This window comes from Strongylocentrotus purpuratus, unplaced genomic scaffold (genome assembly GCF_000002235.5).
Source record: "Strongylocentrotus purpuratus isolate Spur 01 unplaced genomic scaffold, Spur_5.0 spur5_scaffold_18, whole genome shotgun sequence".
Classification (NCBI taxonomy): Eukaryota; Metazoa; Echinodermata; class Echinoidea; order Camarodonta; family Strongylocentrotidae; genus Strongylocentrotus; species Strongylocentrotus purpuratus.
This window is the reverse complement of record NW_022145603.1, coordinates 30690443-30717705: the sequence shown is the minus strand read 5'-3', so window position 1 is coordinate 30717705 and position 27263 is coordinate 30690443. Positions and strand designations below refer to the sequence as shown.

Here is a 27263-nt window from a genome sequence, read left to right as displayed (position 1 = left end):
GTATAAGAACAACTAACAATAATGAAAGGACAAGAAAGTTATAAAAAAAAAAGCATTATAGTAAAAAAAAATACACTGTACACATATAAATCATAGTTTGAACTCCAGTGCATAAAGGGGAGTGAGGGGGCACAGGAATAAAAGTTAAATCAACATGAGTATCATAAGTCAAATCGCCATTTCTTAAAATGCGAAACAAGCTTGTTCCTTTTTTTCGCTGAGAAATATTCAATATCTTTTTGTTTCTTTATAAAACTCTTAAAAAGATCAACACTTGGTAAATCCCCCTTACTTATTTTCTAAACTTCCATGATGACCTATTACATTGTATAATGCTTTACTTAGTAAGATGCATTGATCGAGGTAATTTCAGGTATTACATATTGATGAGCTACTTGAAATTAACTAGGAGGTATGCGCGTATTGGGGAATGTGGCTTGCTGCTCTACTTTTTTTTAAAAACTTCCCACGACATGTAATGAGTGTTTAGTATACATTATATGGGACGTACAGTGATAGATGGAAAGTTATTTCAGTATATTCGAAATGACTTTTAGGTAACTCCTTTTTCCTCCCACTTCATCAACATTCATTATTTCAAGAAATGCATTCAGAAAATGAAGAAGAAAAAAAGAAACGAAAAAAATAGGTGTAAAGAAAATATTGTCGGCGAAGCATTTGTCGTAGTACTAGTAGCATTTGTAGTTTATGGGACACTTTTTGGGCGGAGCAAATGTCGTCGGAGCAAATGTCGGCGGAGCAATTGTCGCTTCAGGCGGAGCAATTGTCGGCGGAGCAAATGTCGGCGGAGCAATTGTCGCTTCAGGCGGAGCAAATGTCGGCGGAGCAAGTGTCGCTTCAGGCGGAGCAAATGTCGGCGGAGCAAATGTCGGCGGAGCAATTGTCGCGTTTTGCGGAGCAATTGACGGCGGAGCAATTGTCGGCGGAGCAATTGTCGGCGGAGCAATTGTCGGCGGAGCATCTGTCGGCGGAGCAATTGTCGGCGGAGCAACTGTCGGCGGAGCAACTCTCGGCGGAGCAACTGTCGGCGGAGCATTTGACGTCGGAGCAAATGTCGCGGAGCAAATGTCGCGGAGCAATTGTCGCGTTTTGCGGAGTAAATGTCGGCGGAGCAATCGTCGACGGAGCATGTGTCGGGTTACCGACGGTAGCGAGAATTTATCTTACACACACACTGATGGAATACTTATTTCAATACTACCATTTCCTATTTTGATTTCTTGCCATTCTACCTCAAAATAACTGTTACATATAAGTGCAATACTAATTTACTATGCAAACACTTACAAGTACTTAACTATCAATCAATTATGCAATACAAGTCATCAGGTTTTTTGTTATTTTCTATTGGCATATATTTCGATGATTTTGCTGATAGTCTGATATTGTATAGTTTTTTAATATGATATCTTGCTTACTTTTGTTCTACAATAATGCTGCATTCATCTTAAAAACAGTATTACCTCTCGGATCTATGCAATTTTGTTCACATGTTCTGTATAATTATACTGGTTATATTATATGTCACTCTTTATTTGTAAATGGATGGACAGATGTTTATATCATATTAACTGATTATGAAATGTAATGCATGTAATGTTTGTTTTAGGCCATGGGCCTATTTGTGTTGTTTGCTTTTTGAGTCATTGCACGAAAATCTTCTGGCAAGACTATAATGTTCATGTGCCTCTCTACACCCAGGTGTAGGAAATGTTTACCCGGTACGAAGAAATCTTTTCTTATAACGTTTGCTAGCCTGGCTAAAGGTGGGGTTATGATAATATTGTACAGCACTTAGAACCATGAATGCTGTATACATATTATAATATGATACCATTTACAGCTCATACATCAAGGCGCTTTAAATGTACTATGTCCCTTTTGCAGGCCAACAAATGAAAAGGTTCAATTCCAATGGCATTTGAAAGATAATACTAATTTAGAGCTCCCCTTAAAAAAGGGGCTTGAAAATATCTTTAAATGGGAAAATAACGACTATTAGTTCTCAAATCGACTTAGGAGCTATAGAGCCAATAAGTAATAGTCTTGATTTTCAGACCATTGTACCGCATGGTCGTACGTTTTATGCTGCGCAAAGATTCAATCAGTTTAATTTTGGCCATTACAAGAAGTGGGTTATTGATGTAGACAAATCCTTAACAGCTCATCTTATGTATGTTATTACCAAAGAAGAAGAAAAAGCCAGTCAGTCACTCAATACTGACAATAGTGTCTGACAGTGAAGTCTAGCAAGTTAACGGGTTTCCTTGCATAATTTGAATATAAGGACACTGCTAACGTTTAAATTTTACAGATAGGACATACATGACATATTCATAATTCCTGCAAAGTTCTACAGAATTTGAGGTTGGCTGGAAAAGGGACATAGTACCATTAAATAATATTTGTATCAAGCGCTCTCTAAATTTTATTACACAGTCATGTTTTATCGATTTTGTCAATTCCATTTTTACAGCTTCGAAACTGAAACATTTTATTCACCTATTCCAAACATTGAATTTTCCATTATTTTGCATATACCATGATGGTTGCAAGATTTTATTAGCATTTGATTTTGTTTTTAAATGTGCGCCTTGAGCAATTAATGTAAAATGTATAATGTATTTTTGTGTATTTTCTCGAACTTTGAGCAGAAATCTAGACTTTCTTCTATATATGTATATGTATGTATTGTGCAATCGCAAACGATAACCATGCAGTTCAGGTATCAACAGATTATTGTTGACAGCTGGTCACACCAGAAGTCTCTGTTTTACGGTCCCGAATAGGACTTTCAAATTGGTTCACGGCTGCTCATTATGATGTCATGTATCTCTTATCTATTAAAACACAAAAGTAACATAACATTTCTAAAACATGTAACATCAAGACGTTTGTTTTTATCCCTGTTTTTTCTGTCAATTTAAATAAATGGTAAATGTGGGCAACAAATTACTTGTGCGCATTCACTGAGCGTTGTGTTAGAGGAAACAGACTTAGGAAGCGTATTGCACATTTTGCATCATTATTTTAAAAGAAACGGCGGTTTTGCCGCTTTTAAATGTGAAAAAACTGTTAGTGTTGGTTGGAGACGTAATTGTATGTTTATTTAAATTTATCTTTATTTCAGTGGAAGAAAATCAAAAAGTTAAATGGATAATATATCCTGGTCCTCTGTCAGAAGAAGAGAAATAGGCCTACTTCCTCCTTAACTGAAAAGGGGCAGGGTCACGAATTGCTTAGTTATTTTCATAATTATCAAGGAAGAAATGCCAAGTAAAGTGAGCTCATATGTATGATTTGTTCAAACGATTGCACAAATGAACTCTAAATGTTCTTTGGACATATCAGAGGAGTGCATATAATTTGGTAAAGGGAAATCCAAACTAATAGCAAGTTCATTTAAAAGAAAAGAGAAAAATATGACAAGCAGATTGGTGAAAGTTTTAAAGAAATCGGAAAAACAATGACAAAGTGCTATACAAAGTGCTATATACGATTAGCATATTGTATCATATCTCAATTTATTTTGTATAACCTAATACGGCATGTGATTCAATATTCTACATGACAATGTTAAACCTAAAAATGTTAAAGTAATTGATTTTGAGGGGTCTGAGTTATGTCATGAAAATGTTAAAAAAGGTATCGAAATATAAAAGCATTGGTTGATATCTTTCTGCATTAATCTGTTAAAATATAGGGATTGGGATTAATTGATTTTAATGAGTCCGTCCCATATAAAAAGCTTGAAGAATATGATGAAGGTATTATTATGTTTCAAGACAAGTTTCACTTGAATGTGCTGTCTAACACTTTTCATTGAATAATTATGTTTGTTTGTACTTGAGAATATTTATGAAATAAATTCACTGTGTCATGCCATTGATGCCAATAAATGCATACGTGTCACTGTTCTTACTGAAGTTTTAAGTGCCAGACCATAGGTATTAAGCCTGGAGTTGCGATCAATCAAACACAAATTGGCAACTCTTTGACGTATCTTGCGAGCTCCCATTTTTTTCTGGACATGAATTTCATAAACTTTCATTTTCTTCGTTATTGATGACGAAATGTATTTGTTCATACAGGGCTTGAATAATAACATATTTGAAATAATGTGGTGGACAAAAATTACATTTTTCTGATTTGTTTTAGTTCATACAGAGCAAATGGGAGGATCGAGAGCTCGCAAGATAGGTCACATATTTGCAAATCTGTGTTTGAATGATCACAAGTTCAAAAATACATAACCTTCTTAATTTTACCCAAAATTTCCTATACTTTCAATGACCTGTTCCTCTCATTTTTCTGCTTCTATCTAAACCAACTTAATATCAGGGTGGACTTCCCCTTTAATGACAGGTGTATTCACACAATGTGGTTTAGCATGATCATGATGATAGTCAAATTATATTTTTTCTTCAAAAAGGGAAACCATTATGCAGCGTTTAATTCCTTGGAAAGTTAAATGAAAGGATATAAAATTAAAAGGGGGGTAGAACACGGTCTTGCTTGTGTTTGTTCGATTTTCTGGTTGTTTCTGTTTGTTAGTTTGTTGTTGTTTTGATTGTCTCTTTCCCCCTCTATATCTCCCCCTTTCTCTGTCTCTGCATGCCTCGCTCGTCCCGTTTTACTTTCTCTAACCACTGTCTCGCTCTTCCCGTTTTAATTTCTCTAACCACTGCCTCGCTCTTCCCGTTTTAATTTCTCTAACCCCTGCCTCTCTCTCCCTTCTAAGCTAGGCTCCTGCTATTGCCTATATCTTTCCATACCTGTCTGTTTTCCCTGACTTTTCACGTTTCTCCAGTGCAGGGTGTAGTTGTAAATATGGCTGTCGTCATTTTAACCGTCTTCTCTATCCCCTTTCTTGCTCTCTCTCTCTCTCTCTCTATCTCTCACGCGCTCGCGCACGCACACACACACGCACACATACGCACGCACACAGAGGCGCGTAAGCAGGTGGTTGGGGGATAACCCCAAAGACGTTTAAATATAATTACTAGACGGAAAGCAGCACGCGCGGAAACCATGCAGACGAATGGGATTAGGCTCCGCCTCTTTTGGATCATTTGAAGACAAAATAAGCTACCGAGGCGGCTTTTTGATTGGATATGAGCCTCATGAATATGTATTTTATCGATAGTATCGTTTAAGAAACCGGATAGTATATTTGACCTTATTGCGTCACTTTAATTATGCAGATTTATGCACGACGCTACTACACTCGCACAAACTGAGAAGAGTAAGTTCATTGAGAATGGGTGAGTAATTGATTGAAATATGAGTAGATTAAGTGAGTTTAGTCATCATTTTGAAAAAGCTGCAATAGTCTTCGTGATGTACGGTAATTTCGTTACATTTGGAGACAGTTCTCAACAGATTTTTGGGGAAAAGACTAGTTAAATATTGCTCTTGAAATTGCACTTTGATTTTCATCGTCATGAAGTAGTTTGACTGCGGTTTGCCGTCATTTCACCCTAGTACTCCAGTTAGGACCCCGGCGTTCCGGCAGGCCTACCCCGGGAATTTCGGTGCTCATTTTGCATCAAGATCAAACTTTCTAATCAAGTTTTATTTCAGATTTGATCGTCATCATGAATCTAATTCACCAATCATCGATTTAATTTAAATCTAGATTTAACGTTTCACCTTAAAATAATCTACGAAGCATGATTTTTTTGATAATCCAAGTGGATTAATTCTTGTTAAAATCTTTAGTAGATCTAGACCTAACTTAGATGTGGACTCGGATGGCTTTACTAAATATCAGTGCCATCCGTTCGCTCAGTTGCATCATAGTTCATACGCGGTGCGTGTCAACTTTATTTCTATACCAAAATTATATGTGACCATTGATAATCAAACAACTCCAAATCCTATTTAATTTAGATGTAAACCTGGAACTTATTAATAAAAAATATTCAAAAAACATCAACACTAGGATTTGTCTATTTAGATTTTGTGTGGGTTCAGTGCAAGTTGTCATTACTCGTCTCTAGTATAGGTCTAGATCTAACAGTTACTACTAGAGCCTAGTCCCTAGAGTCTAGTAGATCTACTAGTACTAGATCTAGATCTAGATCCCTATCAAGGGGGGGGGGGGTGGGGGGTTTAACATTTTGAAATCGGGCAAAAAATTTCGCAACGACTCAGCCAGCCGCTGATTAAGCGGGGAGGGGGGGGGGGGGAAGAGGACATTTAAAAAAAAAAAATTGGTCTCAAAAACTTCGCAACGACTCAGCCAGCCGCTGAATAAGCGGGGGGGGGGGATCTTTTTGAGGTCATCCATTAGGATTTTTTTTGATTTTTTTAAAATCAACACTAAAAAAGGGGGGTTTCCAGAAAAACATATAGAGGTCTAGGTCTACCTAAAAAAAAAACTCAAGGGGGAGGTCTAACACCCCCTCCCCCCTGCGTACGTGCCTGACCCCTATTATTATTACTTTTAATATATTAGAGATTTCTTTCTTCTCCAAATCGTGCTGTTCATGTTGATAAATCTATTTGTTTGTGTAAGAGAAGACCCCTAGTCCACAATTATGTTTACTTATGTAGTCCACTTCTTCTTGTCTTAATAAACCAATTCTACTTAAGACTACTTTATATTTATAGGCCATATAAAGCACTTTTGAGGCACAAGTTAAATCTTCCATTTAATTTTACTTTGTACTTTGGTCCATTAAATTGGAATGTTGATTTTCACACCATATTAAAATTAAGGCCAACCATGACATGAAAAATAGCTTTTATGCTAGATCTATATTGATTTTGTTTTCTTTTTGTTTCAACAGATTGAAACTAATGAAGAGCTGGAAGGAGTTAACTGATGAGTAGACATTACAACATTTCTTATATTTGCAAGATGAAGCTGAAAGTCCCATTGCAGGTAAAATTTTCAGGATATTTAGCACACAAATATTAAACGACCACCTATCAATTCACTAAAAAGGAAATGGAACTAAGTTTATGTTGCAAGTGTATATAGTGGAAGGGATATTTCATTCTAGTTCTTCCCATTCTTTGTTTACAAAGAGATTTGTCCTTATTTACAGGAGGTCCTGTGTGTACAGAACGATGTCTAATGCACATTCAAAGCACTACATAATAATAATAATGATCATACATGTAGGGTATACACAGGACCCCTCATTACTTTGTTTTGTAAGTGGTCCTTTCACTTCTTGAGCAATGAAGATGAAGAAGAACACAACATAAGATTAATGAAAATCTGTTTATAGGATGTATTATGGTTGATATGTATCTATTATTATCACTTTTAATTGAAGTACCTACATTGTTTTCTCTTATGCAGGATGATGCTTCTCTACAGTGGATGATGAAGGCATGCTGATTACAAACCCAGGAGAGGAACAAAGAACAGATATTGACAGAAGCATATCTAGAGATGCGGGCCTACTACACTTCATACGAGCAAGTGTGCTAATATACAATGTAGGTACCCCCAATAACCTATTGTAGAACACATATCATGCAGAAAGTTATAGATCTGAAAAACATATTTTTCATTGTCCGTTACTTGTAAAAGAATACTTGACTGAATATCACAATTGTGATTTAGATTTAAAATAAAATGTTGATATCGATGAAATATAAGTCTACATTACGTATGTTTTAATATCATTATTTCCAGTACATTCTCTGGTCCAAGTTGTGTGGTCATTTTATGTCCCATACTTAACCGAGTATTATTCAATTTTGAGCACAAGTTCACAATACAAGTACATTGTACACGTATTACTTATTTCATACCTTGTCTGATCCAAGCTCCAGCAGGCCTATCGTCTTAATGGGATCATCAGAAATAATCTAACATGTGGTCAGTAACTAGTCTTGTAGGTAAAATAGTTTAGGTTTGCCCACTAGAATCCCAAGTGAATATTAGTCCTTCCTCTTTTTGTCAGAGCAGGTATCAGGGTGTATGTTATTAGTTGTTGTTTATTTTCTTATACACTGTATCTTATTTCATTTTTCCATTCAACAGACTTGGGTTATCATCACACCCCTTTCTTCTGAAAACTAGCCTACAACTTCATCAATGAATGCAGAAGACATCTTCATGGGACTACGTCTTAAAGATGCAACCCTCATATAATGAAAGAGGACATTAGAGATGGGTTGAAACTTGAATATTTACATACTATTTATTTATTATTTGTATTATATATTTGTAGAATACCACATTTAGAAAAAGCTAATGAATTTATCATCTTGTCAACTTTCAAATATTTAAAGATAACTAATCATCAATGAATAAACATTAACATTTTAACAATGTCAACTACCATCTTATATGATGAAACTGAGGGCTGGGCAGAAAGAAATTTCCTTGAAATTTGAGTGATAAAGATCTATCAGTCTATATCAGAGATTGAATTGATCAATGATATTTTAATTATAATTATACATGTTGAAATTCATTTACCTCAGTCTATGGACTTCTGTATTTGAAGTTTTGTAGATTATTACATTATTGCTGCTTCAAGTATTGTATGTAAGAAGGTTTGAAAGACAACCCTCTAAATGCACTAAATATGGAAACTGCTAATCATCATTGCCTTTTGTATCCAAACTGCTAATTTTAATAGAATCATGTTTTGATACTTCCTAGCTTAAGAAAACGGGGGGGGGGGCTTGTTATCCTCTTCCTGGTGCTGTTTCTACATGGACCATGTAACAGGTTGCAAAAGTGTAAACAATATTATATTTGTTATATGTTTATATTAGAAGGATTTAGAAAATGAAAACGTTTTGAATTATAGAATTACTGTTGCTAGAAGTAATGGCAGTATTGATGTGTAAGGGAATGGGGTGGTTTTCCCAGTGAAATTAATGGTATACCAATGTAAAATTAATACAAAAAGAGAAAACTATTCTTAAAAATAAAATTATAAAGGACATGGGCCTCCTAACTAACAAACCACTTCTGGGTTGTTGTTGTTGTTGTTGTTGTTGTTTGTTTTTTTTGGGGGGGGGGGGGGCAACCCAATTCAAAATTTCCAGCGTTAAATTCCATTGTCTTTAAACAAAAATTATGTCAAGATGTTGAAAAACAATGTTTCACTTTCCGTTTTCAAGTTAGAAAATTTGAATAAAATGATTAACATATTTTCCGATCTTTCTGGTCTCTACATTAAACATGTTCAAAGCTCCTGCAAAGGCTGCAAAAAGGAAAAGTGAAGTTAATCCAAGTGAAATGTGGACAGTAATGGAGTGAATATGGAATGGTTGATCGTAGTTGATAACGAGTAAACGTAAATGAGTGGTAATAACAACTACGACTGAAAGTGAGACAGAATGGAACTGCAACAGGTTGTTCAGTCAAGCAGGCACGTAGCCACGGGGGGGGGGGGGGGGGGGCCCAAAAAAGAAAATTCCACGATCGGTTGAACTTTTTTAGACCCCTTTTTTTTACCTCGATCGATTACATGTATGTGCCCCCCCCCCCCCCCAAACATCAAAGTCTGGCTACGTGCCTGCAGTCAAGACAACAAACCGTTAGTTGCAGAAGATAATTTACGAAAGCCAGAGAAAGAGAGAGAAAGGGAATCCTTAAGGTACGATGAGAGTGGGTGGAGAAAAACCATCCACTGTGCCACATAATTTGTTTGTCTAAAATAAGGAAACTTTATACATTAATATATTTAAAATGTATAATCATAGCCAGAGAATGTGTTGTTATATGGCTTATAGCATGTTTTATTTAATAAAACAAAAACAGACCCAGTTATTGATAGACTAAAAAGGGAATAAGATCGAGACAAGTATTTCTTATTCAATGAAGTTAAGGCCACTCCCCCATATCGCGATGCATCCTGGGTATGAGGGGTGGAGCTTAACAAGCCTGAGATCTGTGAAACTGGATGGTTATTATTATTTTTTGGACAATAAAGAGATTTTCAGAAAAATTTATGCTGGAATAATAATAAGTAGAGGTGTAATAATGTTTTCAAAGGCTACTTAGTTGGCGTAAATATTCAGAAATGAATTATACACGCCATTAAAACCTTTAAAAAAGTAATTAAAAAAACACAACAACGAGTGGAACTTTAAGGTCCACTTCCCGATGCATCCTGGGTACACCAGCTGTTATACTGGTGATCGATAATACAAGTTCGAGCGCGTATTTCACCTAACGGTGATCGCATCAGAATAATCCATGCTGATTCGCTGAATCACTTGCGTTGCTAGCGCGCAGCGTGATGAATAAATTACCCATAATTCCGTACAGTAGATTATTTGACCTCTCTGATTATGCTGATACGCGTATTGTCTTTTACCATGTAGTGAACATCATTACAGTACACTTTTCGCGGGGAGCATCCTACAGAATGCATAATTCATAAGGCTCATGAATTATGCAAGGTAGCTTATTTTGGCTTCTAATGGATCCGGACAAAATGGCGGAGCTTGGGGGGCCTGGATAACCCCCCTCAATTTGTTTAATTGTTACAAAAACAAACAAAATTGTGCAAAAACTAATTTGTTCCCCCTCCCCCAGCAACTGATCGAAATATCTGACGACGTAATTTTCCAATTTCCGGGGCCACACAAACAAGTGCTCTTATCCCGCCCCCCCCCTTCTATCCCTCTTAAGTCACATGGATACACATCGATGTACCCATCCGAATCGCCCCCCCCCCCCCCGGGCTCCCCAATTTCCCAAATTATGAAGTAGGCCTAGGTACGTATTCTTGCAAATGGGTGCAAGGTTTTATTTGCATTATATATCGTAAGGTCTTTTTTATATGGACCTTGAGCATTTGATATCAAATTGATTTTCACCCCACCTTTGACGTCCATAAAAAGAAGCACTTGAAGACGTGTTTATTCAACTGATTTCCCCGATTGCATATTATATAAAGCGCTGTAAAACCAATTGCGTGAGAACGCTAAATATGAGCACACAATTATTATTACCCGTATTTATTACTTATATTTGTTTAAGTTGGGCAACACATACGAGGCCGATAATCACCGGAGGCCATCGCCTAGCTATCATTTTACTAAGATGAATTTTCCCCCGGTCCCCAACAGAAAACAATCTTCTGTGTGCCCATGCCCTGCGCCATAATGCATGGCCGTACAGAGGATATTTTTATGTTGGGGAGCGGGGTAAAATGCAATGAATTATTGATAATTTATTGCATTTTCTTTGTGTGTTTTTTTATTTGTGGGAACTGCCCCCTACCCAAGCCCCCGCTGTGTACAGTCATGGTTCAGTGGAAAAGCAATGGCCTCGTAACTGTGGGGCCCCATGATCAAAACCGTGTTGATGTATTAGTGCCCTTGTGTGGGGCATTAGTCCTCATTACTGTCATTTATGAATTAAGGGCGTAGGTCCCCTAGTTGGTAAGCATATTAGCATACACTTATAGCAGTCACGCAGAGAGAGAGAGAGAGAGACTAAGAATAAGACTTAGGCAAGGATCAAGAGTAATACATCTTTTTAAAGGAAACATTTAATGATAAGTAAAATAATTTATTGTCCTTTTCAGGAAATTTGGTTTCCACTGGTTACATAGTAATTTTAAAATATTTTGTGTGCCTCTAATGAAGTGTTTATTTACATTCAAACATCAAAATAAAGATGTGAGAACAAATACGATTGACGCACAATGTTATCAATATAAATCATATATCCTTCTCAACTATACAATATTTTGCTACTTTTCATCTAAATTACTTGTAAAATTTTCTTTGGCAACCTCTGGTCAGGCTTTTTAAGCTCCTGATTAACAACTATTCTGTTTTTGATTTCTCTTTCAAATACGTATCTTAGTTTGAAACGTTTTTCATTAAATCCATTCTTATTCCGGATGACTAACATGCATTTTTATATAGACACCATAATGCGATCGTTGTTACAACGTCTATCTCTCTGTCAATATTAATATTAAGTAAACAAGAGATATCCATGACAAAACCAATATTAAAAGTGTACTTCACATGTTTGATATAATCAAAGAAATTCTTATTCTGTTCACATTCGATTAGCACATGCACTATGTCCTCTATGACATGGCACTGGAAACAGTGTATGTCGTCTGCTAATCCCCATTTGTAAAGATTGTTTTTAACAGGTAGTATATTGTACAGCAATTTAAAATTGAACTCCATTAAGCGATGTTCCCTTGTTTTTTATGTTAAATTCCTTTTGAACACGGAATACCAGTCAATATTTCTTGGTGGTATATTTTCCCCAACAAGACAGCATCTGTTGTTGAATGTTTGTTTAAAAGATATCAGATTGTAGAAACGTTTGCTGCTTACGTCACTGATAAGTAAAGACACTCTTCCAAATTTAAAATAAGGAATTTCTAGAGAGTGAGTATAATATACTGGTTCAGTTTCTTCCTTTGTAAGATCACTGAACCATATCTTTGGAATAGCTTTCTTTAATTTAGTATAATCGAATAACAGATTTTGCTTTCTTTTTTGTCTCACGGCGTACTGACAGGCCTTTAATAGACAAAAATGTCTTTTTTCAAAGAGGTCCTTTAGATAAAGTATTGCACAACCAAACCAATCTGCGTAAAACAAACAATTACAGAGTAATACAATACAAATATATACATGAAATATTACAGGACAGTGATAAACATACACAAGAAAGAATGAATAAATGAGTACGCCACGACATGCCTGGCAAGAGGGACCCCATATTATGCGCATTGGAAAATTGCCCCCCCCCCATTCCCGGTAAAAAAAAAAAAACGCCTTATAATATCGCCCCTTTCTTTCTTTGCCTTCTCATTATTCTCCTCTTCCCCCTTTCTCTCCTCGACCGTCTTTCCCTCTTCCTTCCTTTCCTCCTCCCTTTTCTCCTTTCTCCTCCCTTTTTTATTCTTCTTCTCTCTCTTCTCTTTTCTTTGTTTTTCCCCTCCTTTTTCTTTACCCCTCCCTTTTTCTGCTTTTCTCTCTTTTCCCCCCTCCCCATTCCCCCCTTGTTTATTTACCGGGTGGGGGAGGGGGGCACATGCCCCCTGTGCCCCCTGAATCCGGCACTGATAATAAACACGTAAATAATATCGTTCAAACAATCTCAATATCTAAAACCTGTGTACATCCCCTTCTCTTCTCCTTTTCATATCAACGGCTCCGTTCAAAGTTCAACAGCAAGCGGTAAACCTATCCATTTTTTGTTGGCGCATATGCACAGGCGCGGATCTACGGGGGGGGGGGGGGGGGGGGGGGGGGGGGGGGGGGGTTAGGGGGTTTAAACCCCCCCCCCCCTTGGGCGGCCCCCCCCCCCCCAAAAAAAAAAAAGAAACCCTTTCAAGTGCAAATATTGTGAGAAGATATTCAACTCATCTGGTAACTTAACCAAACACATGATAACTCTGGATATAACTGTGTATTTAACTGTTACTTGATTTAAAAAGACGTTATCATGCACTGCTTTTTATGGTCTCCATTGTGTTAATAGATGCCAGGAAAACATCACTTACGGGACTCAAATAAACACCCCAAAAAAAATCGGCTCGCCGCTTTGCGGCTCGTGGACGATGCTCCGCATCGTCATTATTTTATTTAACTGTTACTTGATTTAAAAAGACGTTATCATGCACTGCTTTTTATGGTCTCCATTGTGTTAATAGATGCCAGGAAAACATCACTTACGGGGTTCAAATAAACACCCACAAAAAAATCGGCTCGCCGCTTCGCGGCTCGTGGACGATGCTCCGCATCGTCATTATTTTGGTCAAACCCCCCCCCCCCCCTTAGCAAAAAGCTAGATCCGCCCCTGATGCATGCTAGGGAGCTAGGAAAACCTGCACCACGAGTTGATCTGGCATTTTACAGCAAATTGACTGTTTTTCGGCATTATGATCAGTTTAAACACGTACCATTGCTAAGTATTGATACATGCCAACATTTGTGACATTGGCGTTGACGGTGAGTGTTTCGTCTTGCGTGTAATCAAGCAAATACTTTAACTCGGTTTAGGACTTTTTGGGAGAATGATAAACAAAGATTCACTAAATTCACATTTGATTTTGGTATAACGTGTATCTATACTATCTATCAAACAGTCTGCCTATAGTATATCAATGATTAAATGCCGTACGCACTGGAGCGATTGGTCGGCCGCGGGGAGGTAAAAAGTAAGACTTCTCGATCTTATGTTTGACTGATTTTTAAATTTGTGATTATGTTATAGATTTGCTGTAAAGGAATTAATATCTTTTCTTGGTGCTTTGTTCGTAATTTTCGTATTTCAGTGAGTTGATTTGTTTACTTTCGTGCATATTTCTCGCAGATTTGTGTTCAGGAAGCAATAGGCCTAGAGCTAGGGAGTTGGGGCGCGGGATGGGGGGGGGGGGGGGGGGTGAGTATCTGAATATGGATGCATCCCTTTCAGACATATTTTGAATTTGTGTGTATGCTTCCAATTACAGAATATGGTGCAGGAAGCTTTGACGTTTCATTTAATTATTAATTTTAATCCGTGTCTGAATTCATTTTCGTCAATCTCGCGCGTAGCGCGAAAGCTCTGACGTTTCAATAAATCATAAGAGAGAAAGAAGTCGATTGGTTGTACCGTTCTCTACTCTTAATCCTTGTCTGAATGCAGTTTTTCCCCTCCCGCGCAAAGCGTGGAAGCTCTGATGTTTCATTAAGTTATTAGAGAAAGAAGACGATTCGTTGTACCGACCTTTAAACATTGTTTGAAGTTTTTGAAAAAATGTCTCTTTTTCCGATAAAAAGTCACAGTTCGTAGGGCAAAACAGATTTCCGGCCGACCGACATAATACATCTCACCGGCTTCAAACTTCTGCATTGATATTGTACACGAGGATCGAGCAAGAATACCTAAAACATAATTATCTAGATGTATGCGTATCTTTCTTGCCCCCCTCGACGTGGTGACTCCACCCAACAACCTCCTCTCTCTCTCTTCTCTCCCCCCCCCTTCCGTTTTTCTTGTTTCTTTTTTCCTTTCTTTCCTCTCCTTCCTCTTTTTCTTTTTTTCCCTCTTTTTTCTTCTCTTCTTTTTCCTTTCTTTTCCTTTTCTTTCTTTCTTTCTTTGTCTTTTCCTCTCATTTCCCCACCCCCTCTCCTCATTTTCCCCGCAGTTTTACCGCCAATATCCTAGACAGGTGGGGGGGGGGGGGGTCTCGCATCCCCCACGACCCCCTTTAGCGACGACTCTGGATGTTATCCCATTATTCTCGCAAACGATATGCAATTCCTCATGCTCTCTCTCCTCTCTTCTATCGTTGTTTAATTCTCTTTCATTTGTTTTCCTTTCTCCCTTTTAAGTAACTCAAACAAATTCTCTCTTTCCCCCCTTTTTACATCTCATTTTGTTTGTTCTTCTTAATTTCGTGCTTTTTTTTTTTCTTTTTCTTTTTCTTTTTTCTTTCTTTTTTTTTGGGGGGGGGGGGCTAGTACATGTACGCCTGGCAAGAAAAGACCCCATATTATGCACATTGAAAAATTGCGTCCCCCGCCCAATTAATCCCGGTTAAAAAAAATATATATATAATATCACCCCCTTTCTTTGTTTGCCTTCTCATTATTCTCCTTTTCCCCCTTCTCTCCTCGACCGTTTTTCCCTCTTTCTTCCTTTCATCCTCCCTTTTTCCTCTCCCGTTATTTTATCTCGTCCCTTTTTTCTTCTAATTCTATCTTTTCTCCCTTTTCTTTCTTTTTCCCCTCCTTTTTCTTTCCCCCTCCTGTTTTAAAAATTGTTCTCATGCCCCCTGTGCCCCCTCAATACGCCACTGATAATAAACACGTAAATAATATCGTCCAAACAATCTCAATATCTTAACCTGTGTACATCCCAATCTCCTCTCCTTTTCATATTTGCGCATGCACGCACACACACACACAAATTCACACACATACGCACACAGGCGCGTAAGCAGGGAATTGGGGGATAACCTCCCTCAATTTGTTTAATTGTTACAACAACAAAAACATTGTGTTGAAGGCAAAAACAAAATTGTTCCTCCCCCCCCCCCCACAAGCAACTTATTGAAATATTTGGCTACGTAATTTTCCAATTACCGGCCCCCCCACCCCAAAAAAAAAAATATATATATATATATGTTCTTACCTCTCCCCCCCCCCCCCCTCCACTAATTCAGCGGCTGACTGAGTCATTGCGAAATTATCGGCGCTACTGCACAAACTCTCTCTCTCTGTCTCTCTTTCCTCTCCTCTACTCAATTAACATTTCCTTCTACATTTCGCTCTACCTTCTCTCCCTCTTAATTAACATGGATACACTTCGATGTACTCATCTGAATTGCCCCTCCCAGGCTCTTCAATTTCCCAAACTATGAAGTAGGCCTAGGTACGTGTTGTTGCAAATGGGTGCAAGGTTTTATTTGCAATAGATACCATATGGACATTGAGCATTTGATTTTCACCCCACCTTATAAGTCCATAAAAAGCACTTGAAGACGTATTTATTCATCTGATTTCCCCGATTGCATACCATGTAAAGCGCTATCAAATAAATTGCGTGAGAACGCTAAATATGAACACACAATTATTATCACCCGTATTTATTACTTATATTTGTTTAAGTTGGGCAGCACATACGAGGCCGATAATCGCCGGAGGCCATCACCTAGCTATCAGTAAGATGAATATCCCGCCGGTCCCCAACAGAAAACAATCTTCTGTGTGCCCATGCCTTGAGCCATAATGCATGGCCGTACAGAGAATTTTTGTTTGTGTTGGGGACCGGGGTAAAATGCAATGAATTATTTATAATTCATTGCATTTTTTGGTTTTGTTTTGTGTGGGAACTGCCCTTTACCCTAGCCCCCGCTACGTACAGTCATGGTTCAGTGGCAAAGCAATGGCCTCGTAACTGTGAGGCCCCAGGATCAAAACCGTGTCGATGTGCTATTATTATTAGAGGCCTTTTGTGGGGCATTAATCCTCATTACCATAATGAGGGGACGGTCATTTATGACTTAAAGGCGTAGGTACCCTAGTTGATAAGCATAGTAGCATACACATGCTTTAGCAATCACACAAAACAAACACTGGCAAATTATTATTCTATAAAATCTGAGAATGTATACTATTATCTAGATCTATTAGGAATAAATCATTGTCAAAATAATTCCATAAATTGGGGTAAACAAAATATTCCAACGTTATGAGCAACAGTGTATAATAGATGTATACTTCAATGTAATGCACTTTGCATGCTTGAAATCAGGAAATAAATGGAAATGAAATGATGGGGGAAGGGTAAAGAGGGAGAGTGAGAGAGAGAGAGAGAGAGAGAGAGAATGAGACCAAGACTTAGGGTGCGTTTAATCGATTTTTCGAACCTAGAATCACAAACATGAATCACAAATCAAAACGCTGTTACAAATAAAAGGTCACTGCGGTTTGCGTTTAAGCGATTTTTCATCAACGCTGATTCTAGCTCATTTCGAGCCCAGCCATTCCGCATCACACTGCGCAGTTGACCCAGGAAGTATAGGTCAACCTTGGCGCGCGCTTTTTTGGACTTGTTTACGGCCGACTGTCGACTGCTGTTTTAAGCATAGATCGCAATAATAACACAAAGAAAGAGAAGGTGATAGAAGGAACAAACAAAGAATAACATCAGGAAAGACAGAAAGAGAAAGTGATAGAATGATTATAACAAAGAATAACATAAGAGGAAGTGATAGAATGATTAAAACAAAGAATAACATAGGAGAAGTGATAGAATGATTTAAACCAAGAAAAACATAAGAGAAGGTGAAAGAAGGAAGAAACAAAGAACAACATAAGGAAAGACAGAAAGAAGAGAAAGTGATAGAATGCTTAAAACAAAGAATAACATAAGAAAAAGGTGATAGAAGGAAAAAAAACAAAGAATAACATAAGAATTGAAGGAAGAAACAAAGAAAAACAAAAGAGAAAGTGATAGAATTATAAAAACAAAGAATAACATAAGGAAATACAGAAAGAGAAATTCGATAGAATGCTTAAACAAAGAAATACATAAGAAAAGGTGATAGAAGGAAAAAACAAAGAATAACATAAGAATAGAAGGAAGAAACAAAGAATAGCACAAGAGAAAGCGACAGAATGCTTAAAACAAAGAATTACATAAGAAAAGGGGATAGAAGGAAAAAACAAAGAATAACATGAGAATAGAAGGAAGAAACAAAGAAAAACAAAAGAGAAAGTGATAGAATTATAAAACAAAGAATAACATAAGAGAAGGTGATAGAAAGGAGAAACAAGAATAACATATAAGGAAAGACAGAAAGAGAAAGTCGATAGAATGCTTAAAACAAAGAATTACATAAGAAAAGGGGATAGAAGAAAAAAACAAAGAATAACAAAAGAATAGAAGGAAGAAACAAAGAATAACATAAGGAAAGACAGAAAGAGAAAATGATAGAAGGAAAACAAGGAATACCATAGCGGAACAGACCACGATAACGATAAAGAGCATGGTATAGTGAACGCAATTGCACGAAAAGCAGGCGCGCGGTCTTTGCCCAAACCGCAACGGGCCACGATAGAATCATGATTGAGAATACGTTCGTTCAATCGAATTTTAGCGACCGTGATTCTGTAGAATCATGATACAAAACGCATCTTTTTCAGCGTTTCATGTTTGTGTGTTTAAAGTACACGTTTATTTTTACGACCGACGAAAAAATCGCTTGAACGAATTGCGTTTTAAACTAAGCGTCTTTGAAAACCGTGATTCTAGGGTGAAAAAAGTGTCGATTAAACGCACCCTTACTTGACTTAAAGGTAAAGACCAGTATTGGAAACGCCCCAATTTCAAAAAAATGAAATGGAAGCTCTCATTACCAATCATGTGAAAGAATATGTTTTGACTAATACATGATGATAACAAATTTGCCGGAAACCGCCTACTAATTCATATATTTGGTAAATTTGTTTCTCTCATGGACTGTGAGAGATATAGGGTAGTCCCATATACATCTTTCTGTGTATAGTGCTTGTAACTTTACGAAGAATGGGCCAAATTTCTTATCATTTTGATGATTCCAGAACCTTGTAGATGCTAGATGCTAGATGATAGATGATCAACCTTTTATGATCGATTCCACAACGTTTCTTTCACAATGCAATCGCATGACCATAACTGGTCTTTACCTTTAAGTGCACAGGACGGAGTGTCCCCTTGCGCTCCTACGGGTGGTCTGCCTCCATTCACTTCTGTCCTGGGCTTGGTGTTGGGCAGCCTCCAGGCTTAATCCAGAGTCTTGGCGGATTAGGTCTTTCCACCTCAGGAAAGGGGGGGGGGGCGTCCTGGTGGCCGTGGCACAGTGAAGTCATTGGTGTGGACTAGTATTGGTAGGCGTTCCTGTGGCATACGTACCACATGTCCAAACCATTTCAGTCGGCGGTTTTAAGTATAATAATATATTGTCCTTTTCAGGAAAGTCGGTTTCCACTGGTTACAGAGTAATTACAACAAAAATTGTGCCTCTAATGAGGTGTTTATTTACATTCAAACGTCAACATAAAGTTGTGAGAACAAATACAATTGACGCACATTGTTATCAATAGAAATCATATATTCTTCTTCACCCATTGCTTACTAGAACCTGGTGGTCCATGTGTAAAGCCTATGGGAATAAGATAATTCAGTAGTCAACGGGTTAACTAGACAATATTTTGCTACTTTTAATCTAAAGTGCTTGTAACAGTTTCCTTGGCAACCTCTGGTCATGCTTTTTAAGCTCCTGATTTACAACAATTCTGTTTTTGATTTCTCTTTCAAATACGTATCTTAGTTTGAAACGGTTTTATATTAAATCCATTCTTATTCCGGATGACTAACATTTTTATATAGACACCATAATGCGATCGTTGTTACAACGTCTATCTCTCTGTCAATATTAATATTAAGTAAACAAGAGATATCCATGACAAAATCAATATTAAAAGTGTACTTCACAACATGTTTGATATAATCAAAGAAATTCTTATTCTGTTCACATTCGATAAACACATGCACTATGTCCTCTATGACATGGCACTGGAAACAGTGTCTGTCGTCTTCTAATCCCCATTTGTAAAGATTGTTTTTTAACAGGTAGTATATTGTACAGCAATTTAAAATTGAACTCCATTAAGCGATGTTCCCTTGTTTTTTTTATGTTAAATTCCTTTTGAACATGGAAGACCAGTCAATATTTCTTGGTGGTATATTTTCCCCAACAAGACAGCATCTGTTGTTGAATGTTTGTTTAAAAGATATCAGATTGTAGAAACGTCTTCCAAATTTAAAATAAGGAATTTCTAGAGAGTGAGTATAAAATACTGGTTCAGTTTTTTCCTTTGTAAGATCACTGAACCATATCTTTGGAATAGCTTTCTTTAATTTAGTATAATCGAATAACAGATTTTGCTTTCTTTTTTGTCTCACGGCGTACTGACAGGCCTTTAATAGACAAAAAATGTCTTTTTTCAAAGAGGTCCTTTAGATAAAGTATTGCACAACCAAACCAATCTGCGTAAAACAAACAATTACAGAGTAATACAATACAAATATATACATGAAATATTACAGGACAGTGATAAACATACACATGAAAGAATGAGTAAATGAGTACGCCACGACATGCCTGGCAAGAGGGACCCCATATTATGCGCATTGTAAAATTGCTCCCCCCCCCCCCCCCATTCCCGGTAAAAAAAAAAAACGCCTTATAATATCGCCCCTTTCTTTCTTTGCCTTCTCATTATTCTCCTCTTCCCCCCTTTTCTCTCCTCGGCCGTCTTTTCCCTCTTCCTTCCTTTCCTCCTCCCTTTTCTCCTTTCTCCTCCCTTTTTTATTCTTCTTCTCTCTCTTCTCTCTATTCCCTTTTCTCTCTTTTCCCTACTTTTTTTTTACCCCTCCCTTTTTCTCCTTTTCTCTCTTTTTTCCCCCCTCCCCCTTCCCCCCTTGTTTATTTACCGGATGGGGGAGGGGGGCACATGCCCCCTGTGCCCCCTGAATCCGGCACTGATAATAAACACGTAAATAATATCGTTCAAACAATCTCAATATCTAAAACCTGTGTACATCCCCTTCTCTTCTCCTTTTCATATCAACGGCTCCGTTCAAAGTTTTAGAGCAAGCGGTAAACCTATCCATTTTTTGTTGGCGCATATGCATGCTAGGGAGCTAGGAACACCTGCACCACGAGTTGATCTGGCATTTTACAGCAAATTGACTGTTTTTCGGCATTATGATCAGTTTAAACACGTACCATTGCTAAGTATTGATACATGCCAACATTTGTGACATTGGCGTTGACGGTGAGTGTTTCGTCTTGCGTGTAATCAAGCAAATACTTCAACTCGGTTTAGGACTTTTTGGGAGAATGATAAACAAAGAGTGACTAAATTCACATTTGATTTTGGTATAACGTGTATCTATACTATCTATCAAACAGTCTGCCTATAGTATACCAATGATTAAATGCCGTACATACTGGAGCGATTGGTCGGCCGCGGGGAGGTAAAAAGTAAGACTTCTCGATCTTATGTTTGACTGATTTTTAAATTTGTGATTATGTTATAGATTTGCTGTAAAGGAATTAATATCTTTTGTTGGTGCTTTGTTCGTAATTTTCGTATTTCAGTGAGTTGATTTGTTTACTTTCGTGCATATTTCTCGCAGATTTGTGTTCAGGAAGCAATAGGCCTAGAGCTAGGGAGTTGGGGCGCGGGATGGGGGGGGGGGGTGAGTATCTGAATATGGATGCATCCATTTCAGACACATTTTGAATTTGTGTGTATGCTTCCACTTACAGAATATGGTGCCGGAAGCTTTGACGTTTCATTTAATTATTAATTTTAATCCGTGTCTGAATTCATTTTCGTCAATCTCGCGCGAAGCGCGGAAGCTCTGACGTTTCAATAAATCATTAGAGAGAAAGAAGACGATTGGTTGTACCGTTCTCTACTCTTAATCCTTGTCTGATTGCAGTTTTTCCCCTCCCGCGCAAAGCGTGAAAGCTCTGATGTTTCATTAAATTATTAGAGAAAGAAGACGATTCGTTGTACCGACCCTTAAACATTGATTGAAGTTTTTTGAAAAAATGTATCTTTTTCCGATAAAAAGTCACAGTTCGTAGGGCAAAACAGATTTCCGGCCGACCGACATAATACATCTCACCGGCTTCAAACCTCTGCATTGATATTGTACACGAGGATCGAGCAAGCATACCTAAAACATAATTATCTAGATATATGCGTATCTTTCTTGCCCCCCTCGACGTGGTGACTCCACCCAACAACCCCCTCTCTCTCTCTTCTCTCCCCCCTTCCGTTTCTTTTGTTTCTTTTTTCCTTTTTTTCCTCTCCGTCCTCTTTTTCTTTTTTTCCCTCTTTTTTCTTCTCTTCTTTTTCCTTTCTTTTCCTTTTCTTTCTTTATTTCTTTGTCTTTTCCTCTCATTTCCCCCTCCCCCTCTCCTCATTTTCCCCGCAGTTTTACCGCCAATATCCTAGACAGGTGGGGGGGGGGGGGGGTCTCGCATCCCCCACGACCCCCTTTAGCGACGACTCTGGATGTTATCCCATTATTCTTGCAAAAGAAATGCAATTCCTCATGCTCTCTCTCCTCTCTTCTATCGTTGTTTAATTCTCTTTCATTTGTTTTCCTTTCTCCCTTTTAAGTAACTCAAACAAATTCTCTCTTTCCCCCCTTTTTCCATCTCATTTTGTTTGTTCTTCTTAATTTCGTGCTTTTTTTTTTTTTGGGGGGGGGGGGGGCTAGTACATGTACGCCTGGCAAGAAAAGACCCCATATTATGCACATTGAAAAATTGCGTCCCCCGCCCAATTAATCCCGGTTAAAAAAAAATATATATAATATCACCCCCTTTCTTTGTTTGCCTTCTCATTATTTTCCTTTTCCCCTTCTCTCCTCGACCGTCTTTCCCTCTTTCTTCCTTTCATCCTCCCTTTTTTCCTCTCCCGTTTATCTCGTCCCTTTTTTCTTCTAATTCTATCTTTTCTCCCTTTTCTTTCTTTTTCCCCTCCTTTTTCTTTCCCCCTCCTTTTTTAAAAATTGTTCTCATGCCCCTGTGCCCCCTCAATACGCCACTGATAATAAACACGTAAATAATATCGTTCAAACAATCTCAATATCTAAACCTGTGTACATCCCAATCTCCTCTCCTTTTCATATTTGCGCATGCACGCACACACATACACACATCCACCCGCACTCACGCACACACACACACACACACACACACACGCGCGCACAGGCGCGTAAGCAGGGGATTTGGGGATAACCCCCCTCAATTTGTTTAATTGTTACAACAACAAAAACATTGTGTTGAAGGCAAAAACAAAATTGTTCCTCCCCCCCCCCCCCACAAGCAACTTATTGAAATATTTGGCTACGTAATTTTCCAATTACCGGCCCCCCCCCCCAAAAAAAAAGTGCTCTTACCTCCCCCCCCCCCCCCCCCCCCCCCCCTCCACTAATTCAGCGGCTGACTGAGTCATTGCGAAATTATCGGCGCTACTGCACAAACTCTCTCTCTCTCTGTCAAGTTATCTCTGCTCTCTCTCTCTTTCTTTCTCTCTCTTTCTCTCTCTCTCTCTCTCTCTCTGTCTCTCTTGCCTCTCCTCTACTCAATTAACATTTCCTTCTACATTTCGCTCTACCTTCTCTCCCTCTTAATTCACATGGATACACTTCGATGTACCCATCTGAATTGACCCTCCCGGGCTCTTCAATTTCCCAAACTATGAAGTAGGCCTAGGTACGTGTTGTTGCAAATGGGTGCAAGGTTTTATTTGTAATAGATACCGTATATGGACCTTGAGCATTTGATTTTCACCCCACCTTATAAGTCCATAAAAAGCACTTGAAGACGTATTTATTCATCTGATTTCCCCGATTGCATGCCATGTAAAGCGCTGTCAAATAAATTGCGTGAGAACGCTAAATATGAACACACAATTATTATCACCCGTAATTATTACTTATATTTGTTTAAGTTGGGCAGCACATACGAGGCCGATAATCGCCGGAGGCCATCACCAAGCTATCAGTAAGATGAATTTCCCTCCGGTCCCCAACAGAAAACAATCTTCTGTGTGCCCATGCCTTGAGCCATAATGCATGGCCGTACAGAGAATTTTTGTTTATGTTGGGGACCGGGGTAAAATGCAATGAATTATTTATAATTTATTGCATTTTTTGGTTTTGTTTTGTGTGGGAACTGCCCTTTACCCTAGCCCCCGCTGCGTACAGTCATGGTTCAGTGGCAAAGCAATGGCCTCGTAACTGTGAGGCCCCAGGATCAAAACCGTGTCGATGTGCTATAATTTTTAGAGGCCTTTTGTGGGGCATTAATCCTCATTACCATAATGAGGGGACGGTCATTTATGACTTAAAGGCGTAGGTACCCTAGTTGATAAGCATAGTAGCATACACATGCTTTAGCAATCACACAAAACAAACACTGGCAAATTATTATTCTATAAAATCTGAGAATGTATACTATTATCTAGATCTATTAGGAATAAATCATTGTCAAAATAATTCCATAAATTGGGGTAAACAAAATATTCCAACGTTATGAGCAATAGTGTATAATAGATGTATACTTCAATGTAATGCACTTTGCATGCTTGAAATCAGGAAATAAATGGAAATGAAATGATGGGGGGAGGGGTAAAGAGGGAGAGTGAGAGAGAGAGAGAGAGAGAGAGAGAGATGAGACCAAAACTTAGGGTGCGTTTAATCGATTTTTCGAACCTAGAATCACAAACATGAATCACAAATCAAAACGCTGTTACAAAAAACAAGGTCAATGCGGTTTGCGTTTAAGCGATTTTTCATCAACGCTGATTCTAGCTCATTTCTAGCCCAGCCATTCCGCATCACACTGCGCAGTTGACCCAGGAAGTATAGGTCAACCTTGGCGCGCGCTTTTTTGGAATTGTTTACGGCCGACTGTCGACTGCTGTTTTAAGCATAGATCGCAATAATAACACAAAGAATGAGAAGGTGATAGAAGGAACAAACAAAGAATAACATCAGGAAAGACAGAAAGAGAAAGTGATAGAATGATTATAACAAAGAATAACATAAGAGGAAGTGATAGAATGATTAAAACAAAGAATAACATAGGAGAAGTGATAGAATGATTTAAACCAAGAAAAACATAAGAGAAGGTGAAAGAAGGAAGAAACAAAGAATAACATAAGGAAAGACAGAAAGAAGAGAAAGTGATAGAATGCTTAAAACAAAGAATAACATAAGAAAAAGGTGATAGAAGGAAAAAAAACAAAGAAAAACATAAGAATAGAAGGAAGAAACAAAGAAAAACAAAAGAGAAAGTGATAGAATTATAAAAACAAAGAATAACATAAGAGAAGGTGATAGAAAGAGGAAACAAAGAATAACATAAGGAAAGACAGAAAGAGAAATTCGATAGAATGCTTAAACAAAGAATTACATAAGAAAAGGTGATAGAAGGAAAAAACAAAGAATAACATAAGAATAGAAGGAAGAAACAAAGAATAACACAAGAGAAAGCGACAGAATGCTTAAAACAAAGAATTACATAAGAAAAGGTGATAGAAGGAAAAAACAAAGAATAACATGAGAATAGAAGGGAGAAACAAAGAAAAACAAAAGAGAAAGTGATAGAATTATAAAAACAAAGAATAACATAAGAGAAGGTGATAGAAAGGAGAAACAAAGAATAACATAAGGAAAGACAGAAAGAGAAAGTGATAGAATGCTTAAAACAAAGAATTACATAAGAAAAGGTGATAGAAGGAAAAAACAAAGAATAACATGAGAATAGAAGGAAGAAACAAAGAAAAACAAAAGAGAAAGTGATAGAATTATAAAAACAAAGAATAACATAAGAGAAGGTGATAGAAAGGAGAAACAAAGAATAACATAAGGAAAGACAGAAAGAGAAAGTCGATAGAATGCTTAAAACAAAGAATTACATAAGAAAAGGTGATAGAAGGAAAAAACAAAGAATAACAAAAGAATAGAAGGAAGAAACAAAGAATAACATAAGGAAAGACAGAAAGAGAAAATGATAGAAGGAAAACAAGGAATACCATAGCGGAACAGACCACGATAACGATAACGAGCATGGTATAGTGAACGCAATTGCACGAAAAGCAGGCGCGCGGTCTTTGCCCAAACCGCAACGGGCCACGATAGAATCATGATTGAGAATACGTTCGTTCAATCGAATTTTAGCGACCGTGATTCTGCAGAATCATGATACAAAACGCATCTTTTTCAGCGTTTCATGTTTGTGTGTTTAAACACGTTTATTTTTACGACAGACGAAAAAAATCGCTTGAACGAATTGCGTTTTAAACTAAGCGTCTTTGAAAACCGTGATTCTAGGGTGAAAAAAGTGTCAATTAAACGCACCCTTACTTGACTTAAAGGTAAAGACCAGTATTGGAAACGCCCCAATTTAAAAAAATGAAATGGAAGCTCTCATTACCAATCATGTGAAAGAATATGTTTTGACTAATACATGATGATAACAAATTTGCCGGGAAACCGCCTACTAATTCATATATTTGGTAAATTTGTTTCTCTCATGGACTGTGAGGGATATAGGGTAGTCCCATATACATCTTTCTGTGTATAGTGCTTGTAACTTTACGAAGAATGGGCCAAATTTTTTATCATTTTGATGATTCCAGAACCTTGCAGATGCTAGATGCTAGATGATAGATGATCAACCTTTTATGATCGATTCCACAACGTTTCTTTCACAATGCAATCGCATGACCATAACTGGTCTTTACCTTTAAGTGCACAGGACGGAGTGTCCCCTTGCGCCCCTACGGGTGGTCTGCCTCCATTCACTTCTGTCCTGGGCTTGGTGTTGGGCAGCCTCCAGGCTTAATCCAGAGTCTTGGCGGATTAGGTCTTTCCACCTCAGGAAAGGGGGGGGGGGCGTCCTGGTGGCCGTGGCACAGTAAAGTCATTGGTGTGGACTCGTATTGGTAGGCGTTCCTGTGGCATACGTACCACATGTCCAAACCATTTCAGTCGGCGGTTTTAAGTATAATAATATATTGTCCTTTTCAGGAAAGTCGGTTTCCACTGGTTACAGAGTAATTACAACAAAAATTGTGCCTCTAATGAGGTGTTTATTTACATTCAAACGTCAACATAAAGTTGTGAGAACAAATACAATTGACGCACAATGTTATCAATAGAAATCATATATTCTTCTTCACCCATTGCTTACTAGAACCTGGTG

The 27263-nt window shown here is 37.9% G+C and overlaps 1 long non-coding RNA gene across 1 annotated transcript; it reads left to right on the top strand.

Moving 5' to 3' along the window:
• The first annotated feature begins 5217 nt into the window (after positions 1-5217).
• On the top strand, positions 5218-7610 carry LOC115925565. The gene is made up of 3 exons (XR_004064813.1): positions 5218-5285; positions 6816-6910; positions 7337-7610. It is a non-coding gene; the product is annotated as an uncharacterized LOC115925565 (long non-coding RNA).
• The last annotated feature ends 19653 nt before the right edge of the window (positions 7611-27263 follow it).